We start from the raw sequence: 10,273 nt of genomic DNA on the forward strand, positions 1-10,273 counted from the left end.
ACAAATCAACTAAAGCAGAGCTCTTGTTCCTTGGGTTTCACTTTCTTTGCAAAAGTAAATACTTTCTAGCACAATATATTATTTGTTTGTTTGTTTCATTTTCTTTGTTTCTTTGCTGGTGCTCTGGTCGGCTACCAACCACATCCCTACCCCTGAGATGAGTTCTAACTGTTGAAACTTGTCATTCAGGACGTTTGCGTTGAAGGAGATAGAGCCTGAAATGACAACCAATGTGTTGCCTGTCCCTTCCCTTCCCTGTCAGAGAGGGAGACTGCTCAGAGCAGTCCTGTGCGGATGGCCACCAGAGCCTAGGTGTTCCTGGCCAGACACAATCCTCCCAGAGAGCCCCCAGCGCAAGACTTGTCCTCAAAAGGAAAATACCAAATAATCTTGGTTCTCCCTCTTAGCCACTATAGTTACAGAACCAGTTTGCCCAAGGGAAGATGGAGAAAGAAGATGAGCTACACGTGAGGTTCTGTGAACCAGAGAAAGAAGATATTTAAGTGGAAATCTAAGAGAAAGCCCTTGATGGTCCCTCACCTCTCTTCTTCTAGACCATGTGTGCCTGATGTTGGCTCCCCAATTAATTTACCTACAATCAGCTCAACTTGACCCTCCACAAAAGGAGTAAGCTCAATTAGACTTCTGGAAAGGGATTGGCATTTTCCCTTACCTGGGGAAGGTTGCTATAGCTCCATTTATCCAATAACTGTTGCTTAAACACCCAGCGCCTGGCTGAAAGCATGCTAAGCACTACGGAATCAAACCTAACCTGGCTCTTGCCTTAGTAGACTGTATAGTGTAGCTAGAGACAGGGCAAGGCTGATTGCATGTACTTACAGAATCCCAGTCTCCAAGGAAAGGCAGGCGTTGTTATGTGAGCTTCTGTTTATTTCAAAGATCAATAAGACTTTGCTAGTGAGATGAAACTGAACCAGGACTTACAGGAACTAGTACTAATGAGGTCAAAGGCAGCTGACAGTTGGGGAGGGGGACACTTCAAAGTTTACAACATGATACTCAATATCCTTCAAAATTACAAGGGATGGATATATACCCTAAGCCAGTAGAGTCTTTTCAGTAGCTAGCTAGGGCTGCAGAGTTAGATTTGTGCTTTGAACTTATCCTTTCAGATACAATGGGGAACACAAATTAGAAGTGGGGCCAGAACCATGAATGTATTACCAGCTAGGAGAGTCCTACGGTCCTCCTTTAAAGAATATTATCACATTTCCTCATTGGGTGATGGCAGCAGGGAGAGTGCATGAATGGATCTAAGAGAATTAATAGAATTTACAAGGCACATGCTGCTAGTGAGCGAATGCTTCTGTCACACCCCCTCTCAAATCACGGCTGCTATGAGTGTTTGGAGGTGGTAGTGGGATTTGAAACATGGGTAGGTCAGGAGGGTGCGGCCCTCGTGAAAGAGATTAATGCCTCTATAAAAGAGACGTGGTGGCTATTGTATCCATTCTGTCATGTAAGAACACAGGAAGAGGAAAGCGCCCTGGGAACCAGACACTGAGTTCTCTAGATCTTTTATCTTGGACTTCCCAGCCTCCAACACTATAAGGAAGGGTGCTGTATTTAAGCTGCAGGCTATGATCCTAGTACAGAAAAGCCCCAGTGCTGCTCCAAGGCATAAACCAAAAGAAGTTAGGAAAGTTATGGTTTGATAGTATAGTGTTTACCATCTTGGATTTTGAGTAGGGAAAGCCTGCTCCCAGCTCTATCATTAATTGCCTGTGTGTTGTCAAGCTGGTAATTGCCTTTCATAGATTCAGATGTTAAGAACCTATGATTCAACATCATAATAGTTCATCAAATGGCAGAGCTCTTGTGGGGACTCAATGAGCTAATTCCTGGAAAGTCATCAGTACTTTACTGCCTGGTGTGCAGTCAGCGAGTGCAAGAAATAATTAGTAGTGTTAACATCAGTATGGTTATTACTATTGTTATGGATGCTTCTGAAGTTGGCAAACTGTGGCAAAACTATCAGCCTTCCCCTTTGTAGTCCAACTGAACTAAGAACCCTATTCCCACCCCTACCTCCAAAAAAGGCCTTCCTAAGCCTTCACAATATGACTAATAACTGCCTAGGCAGGAACCTGAGCCTCTCCTCCACAAATCCAGGCTGTCCTTCATCCTTGCTTTCTTTCCATAGGGACCCACTGTGTGTAGAATGCTCCTCACCCAGCTCTGTAGTTGACAACTGTTTTCAGTCTAGCTTTATTCTAAAGCCTGCATCATCCTGTCCTAGACACTGTAAAAATACAAGTTACCTACAGTGCTAACATGAAATCAGCAAGTGACCATTTCTGTTTCTATCACGACTATTTTATGTAATTTGGCTAATGCCATGGAGAATTTGCCATATTTTTTAAAACACTATTTTAAAGTATTTAAAAGTTCCACCATTGGTACATCTTTGCCCATAAAAGCACATGAATTCTGTAATAAGTAGCCTTTCTCCCCATTTCCCCACTGGATCTTAATGACATTCAAGACTGATTAGTTTGAAACATGCCGTGGAACCTGGGGAAACAGCTGTTTAGTGTGTTAAAGGTAAAGAGGTAGGGCATCATTTCAGTCAAGGGTTGGAAGCAGCATTAGTCTCTTGATCTGTTTCAAGAAACTGGGGTTCCTCTTTCAAGACAATGGCCTCAAGGAGAGTCACATTCATCAAGAATGATTAAGTAAGACCTAGAGCAGTGGTTCTCAACCTGTGGGTTGCAAATCCTTGCCTAAAACCATTTGAAAGCACAGGTGTTTACATCATGGTTCATAATGGTAGCAAAATGACAGTTATGAAGTAGCAGTGAAAATGGTAGGGTGTCACCACAACATGAGGAACTGTTGTCTGTCTGTCTGTTTGAGACAGGGTTTCTCTGTGTAGCCTGGGATATCCTGGACTCACTTTGTAGACCATGCTAGCCTCAAACTCATAAAGATGCACCTGCCTCTGCCTTCCAGAATGCTGGGATTACAGGCATGTGCTGCCACACCCTGCTGAGGAACTGTTTTAAAGGATCGAAGCACTAGGAAGGCTGAGAACCTCTGTCTAGAGGTTCTCTGGATCTCAGAGCATACCCCAATGCTTCTGAGCTTCTGATCTCAGAACTAACTGGTGCCCCTACAGCTCTCTTTCCCTTTCTCCACAGGATAGTTACAGCCACAGCCGACTTGATCTCCTAAATTATTTTTTAATAAGACTTTTTTTTTTTAACTTCAGGTAATTAAGTTACTTCAGAAGCGTAAAGAGGTCACCACCTTAGGCAAAGACAAGCAAATCAAATGACAAGAGTCCTGCCTTTGAAGGGCTAGAACTCATCTGCCACGAAACCTGTCAGTCAGGAAGGAAAACACAGAGCAAGCTGAGGATATGATGGAGGAATGTGATGCCTAGCTGTTCTGTTCAAGCAGAGGCTGTTGTCCTTGCGGGGTGGGGGGAGGCTTTCAGGAGGCAGAAGTTGAGGTGTCTGTAGACCTCGAAGGTGGCTGCTGCCACCCAGAGGTCAGGCCTCTGCAGCATGTGCCTGCCTTACAGAGCCATGCTCTGAGCTTCTGCTGGAAACTGCGCTGAAGCTGGAGGGAGACTTTCACAGTGCCTCCTTCACCTTCTGAATCTTCCGTGAAAGCATGACAGAATGTGAATTTCATCCAACCCCCCGGGGGGGGGGGGGGGCGGGGAGACTAAGGAAATGTAATCCCCAGACTTCTGTCTTCTGAGATACAGGATTTCATACAAAGAATACGTTCCAAAAACCAAAACCAAAACCAAACCAAAACAAAACACTGCCCTTCCAGATACAACCCTGAGTCAAACAGGTTTCTGCAAATGCTAAAGTTAAAACTGAGAAATTTCTCTTTCAAAGGTTGGATCGCTTTAATATGTTATAACTTCATTAATATGTTTTAACTTCCTAATGTTAAGTTAGGACTTCACGGTTAATTTTAAAATGGATTCAAAGCATGCCATCACTCATCTGTTCAAAGCCCTCCAAAGCATTCTGCCTCAGTGACCCCTGTATAATCAACCTGTGATTTCCCCTAACCTCCTCATTAACCATCCTCAACCACGGATCTCTCTTTACTCTCCCACAACCACTTGCATGCCTCAATATTTCTGAAGAACACGGAGCAAGCTCCTGCCTGAAGATCTTCTCAATAGAGTGTTCCTTCTGCCTGGTCATTAAACTCTGAGAATCAGTTGTGGCTTATACACCAATATTTTCAAGTCTTTGATAATTTTTCAAGTCTATCAGGCAATCACTGTCTTAGTGGAGGCTTTCCTGAATACCTTGCTCAACATTTCAAGATATTCTCCATTGTGTTCTTGCCAATTCTGCTACACTTAGCAGTATTTACTTCTTAATGCTAACAGTGTAGAAGCACTTATATAGTTTGTTACCTAACAGCTCTGAATTATGAGTTACTCTAGAGAAGATGGTGCTTCTTGATAACTCATATTCTCAGCACTTAAAACACTCAACCCATAAAGTTTACTTTAAAACATTTGTTGAATAAAACCACTACTTTATATTTGTTGAAAAGCCACTTTTTGCTATATGCATATACTCATCTATGTTCATACATGAATAACATGTTAGCTTTATCATGTACCTGGAATTCTACTACCATCAATTAAACAGTTAAGTTAATATCAAACTCACTAGAAATTATCAGTGTCTCTGGGATGTCCTGATCCTCAGTGAATATTCCACATAAGAGAATATTCTGTTTCATGATGGAAAGAGTAGAAACTGCTCTTTTTCTCTCTTTTTGGCTTTCTTTTCAGTTGAGGAGGTTTTTTTGTTTTGGTTTGGTTTTTTAGCATCTCAGAAGTATTTCTTCTACAACTGCAATTGTGGAACTTTGGATGGTCTATGTCATGGCTGCAGTTGGTCCTGAGAAGTTGACAGCTTTGTGACGTCCCTTGATAGGTGCCTTTCTGAGACCACATGATAATGGTTGCATTTCCCTTCAGTTGGTGTCTCTGCCTAGATGGATTTGGAACATTTTTTTTCTTTACTTATATTAATATAATTTGTCTTTTATGTTTTTTCAAAAGATTATAACATTTTCAAGATATTCTGAAGGTAATAATCCACCAGCATTCTGTCAAGTCTTGTGAATAACATATTTCCTTTTAAAAAAAACTGTTTATAGCTGAACATTTGTTTATAAGACAATGGTGCCAGTAATGACATCAAGCCATGGATGACTTTGCAGAGGGAAGAGGTCATGTGGCATAGAGAACTTCTTAATTAGATTTTTTTTCAAAGTATGTTCCAGAATGGCTGAATAAGCTCACTGCTGCAAGGCTTATGGGCCAGTAGAAATACTTCCTGGAATCTCTGAGAAGGAGAAATGGTTTTTATTAATGAGTTTCTTCTTCCATGCTAATCTGGTTATCCATTCTTGATAAGCTGGAAAAAAATTGAGAATTATAAAATCAAATTTCAGCTCAGAACCACGATGACCAATGAGAGAAAAGCCAGCTGACTGTGGCAGAGCAACACCACGCAATTATTAGCTCCTGAGAACCCAGAAAGGTGTGCTTCAAGACCCCCTGATAACACCCTCAAGTACTCCTTATCACTGGCTCTTCTGATGTCAACACACTGTGTTCCTACTCAGATGACTCATGTTTGTAGGATGCCTCTTAATAATAATGGGGAAAGAACATGCCTGGTTTATCCATTAAGAAAAAAGTGTGCGAAATTCCACGTGAAGGCTACCTGCTCAGCACACCCTTTTCATGAATCACTGTAGCCAGGAGGAATAACATGTTCTAATTTATTTTTACCCAAATGTGGTTCAGATCTGGCATTCAATTTGACACATCTTCCCAAAGTAAGTGGCCTAGATGTGCAAGGTGTAGGTAAGTGCATCTGCTACCAAAAGAAACGGAAGGGATGTGCTCTACAGCAGGACCATTTGAGGTGGGCATGTTTGCTTTTTGGCTTCTCCAAAACGACAGATTACAAGGTCTGGATGAGGCATAGCTGAAACTTTTGACACAACATAGGACCTTGGACTAGACAACAGAAGAGCCATTACCACCCTAGACTCAAAGGAAAACAGACAGAGTGTGTATTGGCAGGAAGCCTGGCAGTGTGCATGCAGATGTGGTGCTGGAGAAGGAGCTGAGAGCTTTAAGCCCTGATCCACAGGCAGCAGGAAGTGAACGCTACTCTAGACCTGGCTTGAACGTTTGAGACCTCAAAGCCCGTCCCTAAATGACAAACTTACTCCAACAAGGCCATAGCTCCTAAGAGTGCTACTCCCTAAGGACCTATGGGGGTCATTTTCTTTCAGACCACCACACTAATTAATGGGAAATATTGCTTGGCTTTTAGAAAAGCTTCCTCGCCAAGCATTTTCTCCATGTAAGAGGCCATGACATGGAAGCCCTCACATGAGCAGCACTGCTGCTGTGAACAGGTCTGGCGTGTCTAGTCGTACAGAAGTAGAGTCTACATATGTTTGGCATGTAATATTTCATCATAATAACTAGTGACAAGTTGACTGTGTATTGGTTATGTTGTGATTTTAATTATTAATCTAGTACTTATTTGTCCTGCTTATAAGAAAAGAATTTAGAGGTCAAGGAAATGGCTCAAAGCCTAAGAGCCCATAATGCTTCTGCAGAGAACCCAGGTTCCCAGCACCCACACATGAGACTCACAACCACCTGAACTCTAGCTCCGGGGTACTTTGAAGGCTTTGACTTTTTTAAACCTACTTTGTTTGTGGTTCCTGAAGCTTCTACCTCACTCTCAACCTCCAGTCTTAGGTAGGAGAGAAAGAGGGTTAGCAGGGACAGGGGATGGAGACCTCTTTAAACATAGTTCCTTGGAGCAATTTTACTCCTTGTCGTCAGAATATCCAGCAGTCCAGCAAAGCAGCAAAACAGCAATACAGAAATCCAGAATCCAGCATTACAGCAATAGCAAAAGCAGCAACAAGGACCAGCAGCAGCAGGGGCAGTGGCAACCTTCTTGAAGTGTCCTCTGACCTGTTTCTAGGGTCGTCTCAAAGTGAAGCATCCTCTCTCTCTCTCTCTCTCTCTCTCTGGGCTATTTATACCTTCGCTGAGTCCACACCAGGGAGGGTTTCAGCTGGCAAGAACCTCACCTCCTGCATGAGGCAGTTTCCAGCTGACAAGGATCACAAAGCCTCTCAGGGAGGTTATCAGCTGTGGATTCCCGAATCCCACACTTGGGATTACAACAAAAGCATATTTACACAACACAACCAAAACTTCCACTACAGTACTTTATCCCTCTCTGGCCCCCTCGGGCACTGCATAAAACTGCCCATGGGCACACATACACACAAAATTAAAAATATAAAAAAGTCCAGAGTGAAGAGTTCGCAGCTGTAAGCTGTGCTTACTGGCTGACGCTCCACATCTCATGTTTACAATGATGCTTCTCTTGATGGTGTCAATGGGCTATTGGGGGCGTTTGACATAACACCGATGTCCTGTGAGTCCTGTGTGGTTCATACAGAAAATGTCTCCTATAGGTTCACCCTGGTTGGCAGTGGATGCTGGGGCAGTTATGGAAGTTTTAATACATGGTATCTTGCTAGAGAAAACAGATCACTAGAATGGGCTTTGGGAGCTTCTGAGCCTTCCCTCAGATTGAGTTCACTTTCTGCTTCTTGTTTGTCAGTCAAGATATGATCTCTCAGCTTCCTGCTCCGGCCAACTGCTGCCACTGTCTCCTGTCATCATGGATTCTCTCACTGTAACTATCAGCTCAAATAAACCCTTCTAGAAGTCGCTTCTGGTCATGCTGTCTTATCAGAAAAGTGACTAATATAGCTTCCATCTTTAGGAGCTCACATGTCCTTACTCATCCCTTTAAAGGCCCCGTGATCAAATACAGCCACTTTGGGGTTAGAGCTTCACATGTGAGTCAGGAAGGTGGCATCATTAAGTCCAAAAAAAGAGGAACATGAATGTCATGCCAAGACACCATTGAGTTCCTAGATAGGAGACATTGAGCTCTGAAATAAGCTGATGGCAACCAGAGGAGAAGGAGATGACAGTGAACAACATTTCCCAGGTAAAAGCTGCAACCACTGAAGTCAGATGGATGCAGAGACAAGAAGAGGCGTCAGTTAAACCTGCAGTACTGAGTCCGGGGAACAAACAAAGAAGATACTGTCTTGAGGAAAGAAAAGGGCTTTGCTCGTGAGCAGGTCTGTATTTCCGCTTTACAAACTCCACCCCTCGCTGCTTTTGTTTTTCTCTATCTCCTTCAAACTGCTAAGTTAGCAGAGAGTCTGATCCTTCCTTAGTGTGTCTTCCTTAGGACAATCTCAGGAAACAAACTCCTCCTGTCACTCCTTCCCTGCCCTCTATCGTCTCGCTTCTATACTGTCTGCTGCAATTGTTCTTTTTGACTGCTTTATCTGTTTACCAGTTCCTCTGTTTTTCTTGGTTACTGCTTCTTGCTGCAGTATCTGCTGTCCTGTACTGTGATTGTCGTTAAGAATGCCTAGGTCCCCGCGTCCTGCCTCCCAGCGCCTGCAGAGAAGATGTCGCATCCATCCCAGGCGGCCAAGCCCTCCAACCCCCAGAACCCTCGGGTCTTCTTTGATGTAGACATCAGAGGGCAGCGAGTTGGCCGAATTGTTTTAGAATTGTTTGCAGATATTGTTCCCAAAACTGCAGAAAATTTTCGTGCGCTGTGTACAGGAGAAAAAGGCACTGGCTCCACAACTGGGAAAGCGCTCCATTTTAAAGGATGCCCTTTCCACCGAATTATTAAGAAATTTATGATTCAAGGTGGAGACTTCTCAAATCATAATGGTACAGGTGGAGAAAGGATTTATGGTGAAAAATTTGAAGATGAAAATTTTCATTATAAGCATGACCGGGAGGGTTTGCTGAGCATGGCAAATGCAGGCCCCAATACAAATGGTCCTCAGTTCTTTATCATAACAGTTCCAACTCCTCATCTGGATGGGAAACATGTGGTATTTGGTCAAGTAATTAAAGGGCTAGGTGTGGCAAGGATGCTTGAAAATGTAGAAGTGAATGGTGAAAAACCTGCCAAACTGTGTGTTATTGCAGAATGTGGAGAATTGAAAGAAGGGGATGATTGGGGAATATTCCCCAAAGATGGCTCTGGTGATAATCATCCAGATTTCCCCGAAGATGCAGATATAGATTTAAAAGATGTAGATAAAATTTTATTAATAGCTGAAGACTTAAAAAACATTGGAAATACTTTTTTCAAGTCTCAGAACTGGGAGATGGCTATTAAAATATATTCGAAAGGATTAAGGTACATGGATGGTTCGAAGGCTGTTGTTGAGAAAGCAGATCTATCCAGACTGCAACCTCTATAGCCTCAAGTTGTGTGCTGAGTATTGGTGCTTGTAAACTGAAGGTGTCAGGTCTGCAAGGAGCAACTGACAGTTGTTTGGAGGCTCTTGAGGTGGACCCGTCAAATACCAAAGCACTATACCGCAAAGCACAAGATGGCAAGGATTAAAAGAATATGATCAAGCATTGGCCGATCTTAAGAAGGCGCAGGAGATAGCCCCAGGAGACAAAGCTATCCAGGCAGAAATGCTTAAAGTCAAACAAAAGATAAAGGCACAGAAAGACAAAGAGAAGGCAGTGTGTGCAAAAATGTTTGCTTAATAAGGATTCGACTTTGCTTAAATATGCATTGATTATATAAAAGATAATGTAAGTTACTGTCTGATCCTTGATGTTTCCCTTGATTCTTTGTCATTGTTTACATAGAATTGTTGACAGATTCCTTCTTAATAAAGTGTTACGAAATACAGTGACTCTCATTTTAAAAGTGCATTTTCACCAAGAGTGGTATCTGGCCAATGTTTAAACTGTAAATTAAAGTCTCACTAAGTTGTATGTTTTGTGGACCGCCTTGCCCAATAGTTCTCAACTTGTGGGTCCGTTGGTTTGTAACAGTATCAAAATTATAGTTATGACGTAGCAACAAAATAATTTTATGGTTGGGGTTCACCACAACATGGGGAACTGTACTAAAGGATTGTGAAGGTTGAGAACCACTGATACAACCTGTCACAATTATGTGTGTAACCAGTGGGCATGGCTATGTTTCAATAAAACTTCGTTAAGTGTTAAAAAAAAAAAAAAAAAAAGAATGCCTATGTCTAGCCCAGCAGGTAAAAGCACTTGCTACCAAAATCTAATCAATTATATTCAATATTTGGGACCCACACAGGAACAAGTAGAAGTTGCTGCCAAAAAATCAGAACC

The 10,273-nt window shown here is 42.5% G+C and overlaps 1 pseudogene; it reads left to right on the plus strand.

The window, feature by feature from the left end:
* Positions 1-8,553: 8,553 nt before the first annotated feature.
* On the plus strand, positions 8,554-9,790 carry LOC129683368 (peptidyl-prolyl cis-trans isomerase D-like; annotated as a pseudogene).
* The last annotated feature ends 483 nt before the right edge of the window (positions 9,791-10,273 follow it).

The sequence above is a fragment of the Psammomys obesus genome, unplaced genomic scaffold (genome assembly GCF_907164565.1).
Source record: "Psammomys obesus unplaced genomic scaffold, mPsaObe1.curated_primary_1811, whole genome shotgun sequence".
Lineage (NCBI taxonomy): Eukaryota > Metazoa > Chordata > Mammalia > Rodentia > Muridae > Psammomys > Psammomys obesus.